The sequence below is a fragment of the Lycium barbarum genome, chromosome 2 (assembly GCF_019175385.1).
Source record: "Lycium barbarum isolate Lr01 chromosome 2, ASM1917538v2, whole genome shotgun sequence".
Classification (NCBI taxonomy): domain Eukaryota; kingdom Viridiplantae; phylum Streptophyta; class Magnoliopsida; order Solanales; family Solanaceae; genus Lycium; species Lycium barbarum.
This window is the reverse complement of record NC_083338.1, coordinates 18,401,187-18,407,468: the sequence shown is the minus strand read 5'-3', so window position 1 is coordinate 18,407,468 and position 6,282 is coordinate 18,401,187. Positions and strand designations below refer to the sequence as shown.

Below are 6,282 nucleotides of genomic sequence, written 5' to 3'. Positions count from 1 at the left end.
ATGTGCGGAACAAATAAAGCTCGTCCCAATAATACTGCCGAGCATCCCGCAAGAATTTCTTCTTTTGGTAAGTTTTGATATCATCGGGAACTATACCTGTTACCAAATAGTTTGCAAAATCGGCATACCATGGTGCTACCTCCTTTGACACTGCCAACACCCTCTCATCTGGAAACGCATCATCTATATCAAGCTCATCAGACGATCTCTCAGCTTCTTCAAGCCGAGAGAGATGGTCAGCCACCTGGTTTTCAGTGCCCTTTCGGTCTTTTACGTCAAAATCGAACTCTTGTAGCAGTAGCACCCATCTGATCAGTCGCGGCTTTGCTTCCTTCTTTGCCATGAGGTATCTCAAGGCTGCATGATCAGTATAAACCACAACTTTGGACCCCAACAAGTAGGCCCGAAATTTTTCGAAAGCAAACACAATGGCAAGCAGCTCTTGCTCCGTCACTGTGTAATTCATCTGTGCAGCATTCAGCGTTCTGCTAGCATAATAGATCGGGTGCATAATTTTATTGTGCCTCTGCCCAAGCACAGCACCTATTGCTAAACCACTAGCATCACACATCAGTTCGAATGGTAGGGACCAGTCAGGAGAAATAATAATAGGAGCAGTAGTGAGATGCACTTTTAACTCTTCAAACGCCTTCTGGCACTTCTCATCAAACACAAATTTAGCCTTTTTTTCAAGAAGCTTGCACAAAGGATTTGCAACCTTAGAGAAATCTTTAATGAAGCGCCTGTAGAACCCAGCATGCCCCAAGAAACTGCGGACACCTTTTACTGAGATAGGTGGAGGAAGTTTGGAAATCACATCAATTTTTGCTTGATCGACCTCGATTCCCCTTTCAGAGATTTTGTTACCGAGGACGATTCCTTCCTTCACCATAAAATGACATTTCTCCTAGTTCAGCACCAGATTTGTCTCTTCGCACCTTTTTAGCACTTGACCCAGATGGCCAAGACAATCATCGAATGAGTCACCCACCACGGAAAAATCATCCATGAACACCTCCAAGAAATCCTCCACCATGTCGGAGAAGATTGACATCATGCACCTCTGAAAAGTCGTTGGTGCATTACACAAACCAAAAGGCATCCGGCTGAATGCAAATGTCCCATAAGGACAAGTGAACGTGGTTTTCTCCTGATCTTCCAGAGCAATGTTGATCTGATTGTAACCTGAATAACCATCGAGGAAACAATAATAAGAACGCCCTGCTAGTCTATCCAACATCTGATCAATGAAGGGCATAGGGAAATGGTCTTTGCTCGTGGCTGTGTTGAGCTTGCGATAATCCATGCAAACTCTCCAACCTGTGACAGTTCTGGTTGGGATCAACTCATTCTTAGCATTCGGTACAACAGTGATGCCGCCTTTCTTAGGAACACATTGGACCGGGCTCACCCATTTACTATCAGCAATAGGGAAAACCACGCCTGCATCTAGCCATTTGATTATCTCTTTCTTGACAACCTCTTGCATGTTCTCGTTTAGTCGCCTCTGATGCTCTACACTTGGTTTGCTGCCATCCTCCAACTGGATTTTGTGCTCACAGATCCCAGATGGGATACCTCGAATATCTGCTATGGTCCAACCAATAGCACGCCTATACTCTCTTAATACCTCCAAAAGTTGCACAATCTGCTCCTCAGTCAATGAAACTGATACAATCACTGGTAATGTGTTGTCGGGACCAAGGAATTCATATCTCAAGTGTGATGGAAGCTGCTTAAGCTCCAATCTAGGCAGATCAATGATTGAAGGCTTTGCTGGAGGAGTTGTTCTATTTTCCAGATCAAGACTCAGCTTCTTTGGTTGGTATGTGTATGAGCCCAACCCAACAAGTGAATTAACTGTTTCCTCATAGTCTTTCATATCTTCAGCATCGAAATTCATCAGAATCCCAGCCAATGCCTCACCCAAGTTTTCTTCTTCCATTTTGAACTCTACTGCATTAGTGACAACATCAATTGAATCAATTACCGAAATGCTCTCATAGGCACTTGGTAACTTCATCCCTTTGCTAGCTTGAAAAATCACTTCTTCATTGTTGATTCGGAACTTGATTTCATTTTTCTCCGAATCCATAAGAGCCCTCCCTGTTGCAAGGAAAGGTCTCCCCATAATGATAGGAATGTCCCGATCAACAGCACAATCAAGGATCACAAAATCAGCGGGCAACATAAAATCACCAACCCGCACAATTACATCATCTACCACCCCAATTGGTCTTTTGATAGACCTATCAGCCATCTGCAATCTCATTGTAGTCGGCCTTGGCATCCCCAAACCTGATTGTTTATATATAGCAAGGGGCATCAAATTTATACTCGCCCCATTATCACACAAGGCGCGAGCAAAATCATGGTGCCCAATAGAACAAGGAATGGTGAACTCTCCAGGATCTCCCTTTTTCTGAACAAGTGTGGTTGAGATGATGGAACTCACAGTGTGAGTCAAACTCACGGTATCATGTTGAACCGTCTTCTTCTTGGTTAGCAAATCCTTCAAATATTTTGCAAAACCAGGCATCTCCTTGACGGCTTCCAAGAAGGGAAAATTTAGAGATAATTGCTTCAGCTGATCGTAATATTTTTCAAACTTAGCATCTTCCTTCTTTTTTACCATCCTCTGAGGAAACGGGGGTTTAGATTTGAAAAGTTGTGTCAAAGGGCGGAGGGCCCCTTTTACAGCCTACTTACTTGTGTTATCAGCTTCCGTTACTATCTCTGGAATTTCAGGAACCTTCTTGTCAGCAGGAATCTCATTAGCAGTAATGGGTGCTTCAGATTGCACCTCATTTTCTTCATTTATCGGCTCAAGATCAATCATTCTCTCCGCAGCCCCTTGTATTGTTTTACCACTCCTAGTAGTGATGGCAAACGCACGGTCTATACCGCCTCCCCCATTTCTGGGATTTGGAACAGTGTCACTCGGAAGTCCTCCCTTTTTAGGAGGGTGCTGCTCTCTAGAAATGTCCCTCATCTGCGACTCAAGCTTCTGAATGGCTGCTGTATGGGACCCCACTGTTTCTGTCAGCCCAGATAAAGTTCTGTCAGACTTAGATTGGTTTGCCAGAATCTTCTCAAGCATTGCTTCAACCTTCGAACTACCTTGCTCTGATGACTCACTTTTAGGTGGTATATAAGGATTTGTACTCTTGTTCCCAAAATTGTTGCTGTTGTTATAACTCCTGTGATTTCCACCACCAAAATTGTTGTTGTAGTTACTAGAATTATTGTAAGCACCTTGGCCTTGGCCTTGCTGCGGTCTCCATTGATTTTGACTCTGATAGCCACCTTGGTAATTCTGTCTCTGATGACCCCCTTGAGGGTTGTTGACATAGTTGGCATCTTCAACCTGCCTAGATGGCCCCTCAAGGAACGGACCATCTTGAGCATGGTACATCCCTTGCGGCAAGACTGTATTATCTTCACAAACATTTACCTTTTTGATTTGAGTTTCATCAAATTTCTTTGTCAGCAAGGCAATATTTGTAGCAAGTGCTGCCAATGTTTGCTGGGTGTCTTGATTCTCCCTCACCATATTTTGGATCATAGCACTACCATATGGTACCACATCAGCATTGTTTGAGTGCCAAGCCTGATTATGAGTTCTCAGCCTGTTAAGTATGGTGGTCACTTGTTGAAAGGTCTTGTTCATAAAACAACCATCAGCTGCATTATTAGCCACTGACTGTGACACTGGGTCTAATCCTCGATAGAACTTCTCCATCAATATATGATCCAGAAAACCATGATTCGGGTTGTCCTGCAAATACTCCTTGAATCTCTCCCATGCTTCATATAGGTGTTCCCCCGGTCGCTGCTTAAATTCATATATCTTATCACGAATTTCAGCTCTTTTGCTAGGGGGATACCACTTTGTGAGAAAAACAGTTGTCATTTCTGCCCATGAAGTAATGGAATTCCGGGGCAGCTTCTCAAACCATGTTCTTGCTTCTCCAGCTAGGGAATATTTGAATAACCTCAACCGAATAGCATCTTGTGAAACATTGTTCTGGATGTGATTAGCACACACATCCACAAAATTCTTCAAATGACGGTGGGGGTCATTCTCGGTAGAGTTCCGAAAGTATCCCTCAAGCTTCAACAACTGGTATAGAGTGGAGTCAATTTTCACAGTAGTGGCTCCAAATCGAGGCTGAATAATAGGAGATGCATAGTCTTCCTCCGGAACAAATTCAGCGAAAATATTTTCATCAACTGGTTCATTCGCCTGATTGTTCACCACATTTCCTTGGTTGTCAGCTCATTGATTTTGCTGATGTCGATTCATGATCACCTTAATTATGCAAGTAGAAGACAAGGTGTGATGAATTAAGCAAAAGACTTCAATCAAAGCAAACACTATTTAGTAATTTCAAAACCGCATTCCCCGGCAACGGCGCCAAAATTTGATACGCTCAAATTACACCTATTAATGGTATAACGCGGACGTTGTCAAATATAGTAACCCAACAAGGTTGGGGTCGAATCCCACAGAGAATATGGTGTGAAAAGGTTACCAAAGTCGTAGATGCTAAGTTCAAGGTCTAATGTCTTAATCCGATAATTTGTATAAAAGTTGGTTGTTTCTATGACTAATTGCTAAACTATTGCTTTGGTGGAAATTTATGGTAAAAGAAACTAAGGTTGTGTCCCCATTAGATAGAGTGTATGATCATAGGTATTGATCTTGATATACTTGTAATGGATCATTATATGAATGCACTTAATCTCTATGTGAATCTCTACTATTTCCCAATAAATAAAGATTATATCTTTCTATGATTTTTCCAAATATAAGAAAGTGATTATGAAGAACGATTAATCATGCCAAGTAAATTCCTCTTATTGTTAAAGCTTTGAGTTCTTGTTAATTATTCTTACCAACCCTAATTATTTTTCCAAATAAATTTAGGGTTTATGGCTTTAATTAATGTTTGCAACCATTAATTATGAATGAAGAATGAAGAATAACTAAACCCTAATAATCCATTATGTGTATATCATTCACAAGACCCAATTACAAAACACCTATCATTTGGGTTCACAACCCTAGTAAGGGAATTTAGCTACTCATAACAAAGAACAAGAAATAAGGAATTTGAGAATTCATAATTGCTTACTTTGAAATGGAAAAGAATTGACAATACTTGATGTTTGAATCTTCAAAAACTAGAGAGGAGTTTTTGTTCTAAGTTAAGAGACAAAAATATCATGAATGCCCTAATAAAAACCCTACAAAGACTATTTATAAGGTTTGGAAAATACACAAGTTACAGATTTTTCACTTCAGTCCCGTCATGATGAAATACGGTCCGTAAATCACTTTACGGACCGTAAAACGATTCACGCCCAAGTTAACTTTTCAGTTGTTGTATGAAATACGGACCGTAAAGTGGTTTACGGTCCGTAAACAGCATGATCGTCTTTCACCTTCGCCAACTCAGCCTTTCTTCTGCCAGTGCTTGAATGGTTAAACACATGCTGGAAGACGGGCCGTAAACTGAAACACGGTCCGTAAACACAGCTCGTATTTTGCCATCTTCCTCAGCTTGACTTTCTGCTTCTGGAATCCTTTAATACGACCCTGGAATATGGCCCGTATTGTGGAATACGGACCGTAAACCAAGTTTACGCCCTGATTTTGCATCTTTAGCTGTTGTCATGCCAAACCTGATCCTTTTCCTGAAAAACACCAAAAAAACACGTAAAATCACAACGACTTGCTTAACAACAAGTAAAACTTATAGATGAAAAGTATCGATTGTGGTGTGAAAATCACGCCACATCAATGCTCTCAACATGTCCTCAAGGGTCTGAATAGTGCGCTCTGCCTGACCATCTGTTTGTGGATGGGAAGTTGTGTTGAGGTTCACCTTGGTACCCAATCCTTTCTGAAAGGATTTCCAGAAGATCGCTGTAAACTGAGCACCAAAATCTGAAATAATGGACACTGGTGTCCCATGCAATCTGACAATCTCGTTAACATATAGCTTGGCATAATCTTCTGCTGAATCTGTGGTCTTGACTGGCAAAACGTGCGCTGACTTAGTAAGCCTGTCAACGATCACCCAAATAGAGTCATGTCTCCTAGCTGAACGAGGTAAACCTGACACAAAATCCATATTGATCATTTCCCATTTCCATACAGGAATATCAATGTTCTGAGCTAAGCCACCAGGCCTCTGGTGTTCGGCTTTCACTTGCTGACAATTCGGGCACTTAGCTACAAAATCTGCCACATTCTTCTTCATATCGTTCCACCAG

General features: G+C 41.6%; 1 non-coding gene across 1 annotated transcript; it reads left to right on the top strand.

Moving 5' to 3' along the window:
• The first annotated feature begins 3,758 nt into the window (after positions 1 to 3,758).
• On the top strand, positions 3,759 to 3,864 carry LOC132629545 (small nucleolar RNA R71). The gene has a single exon (XR_009578316.1). It is a non-coding gene; the product is annotated as a small nucleolar RNA R71 (small nucleolar RNA).
• Positions 3,865 to 6,282: the final 2,418 nt, after the last annotated feature.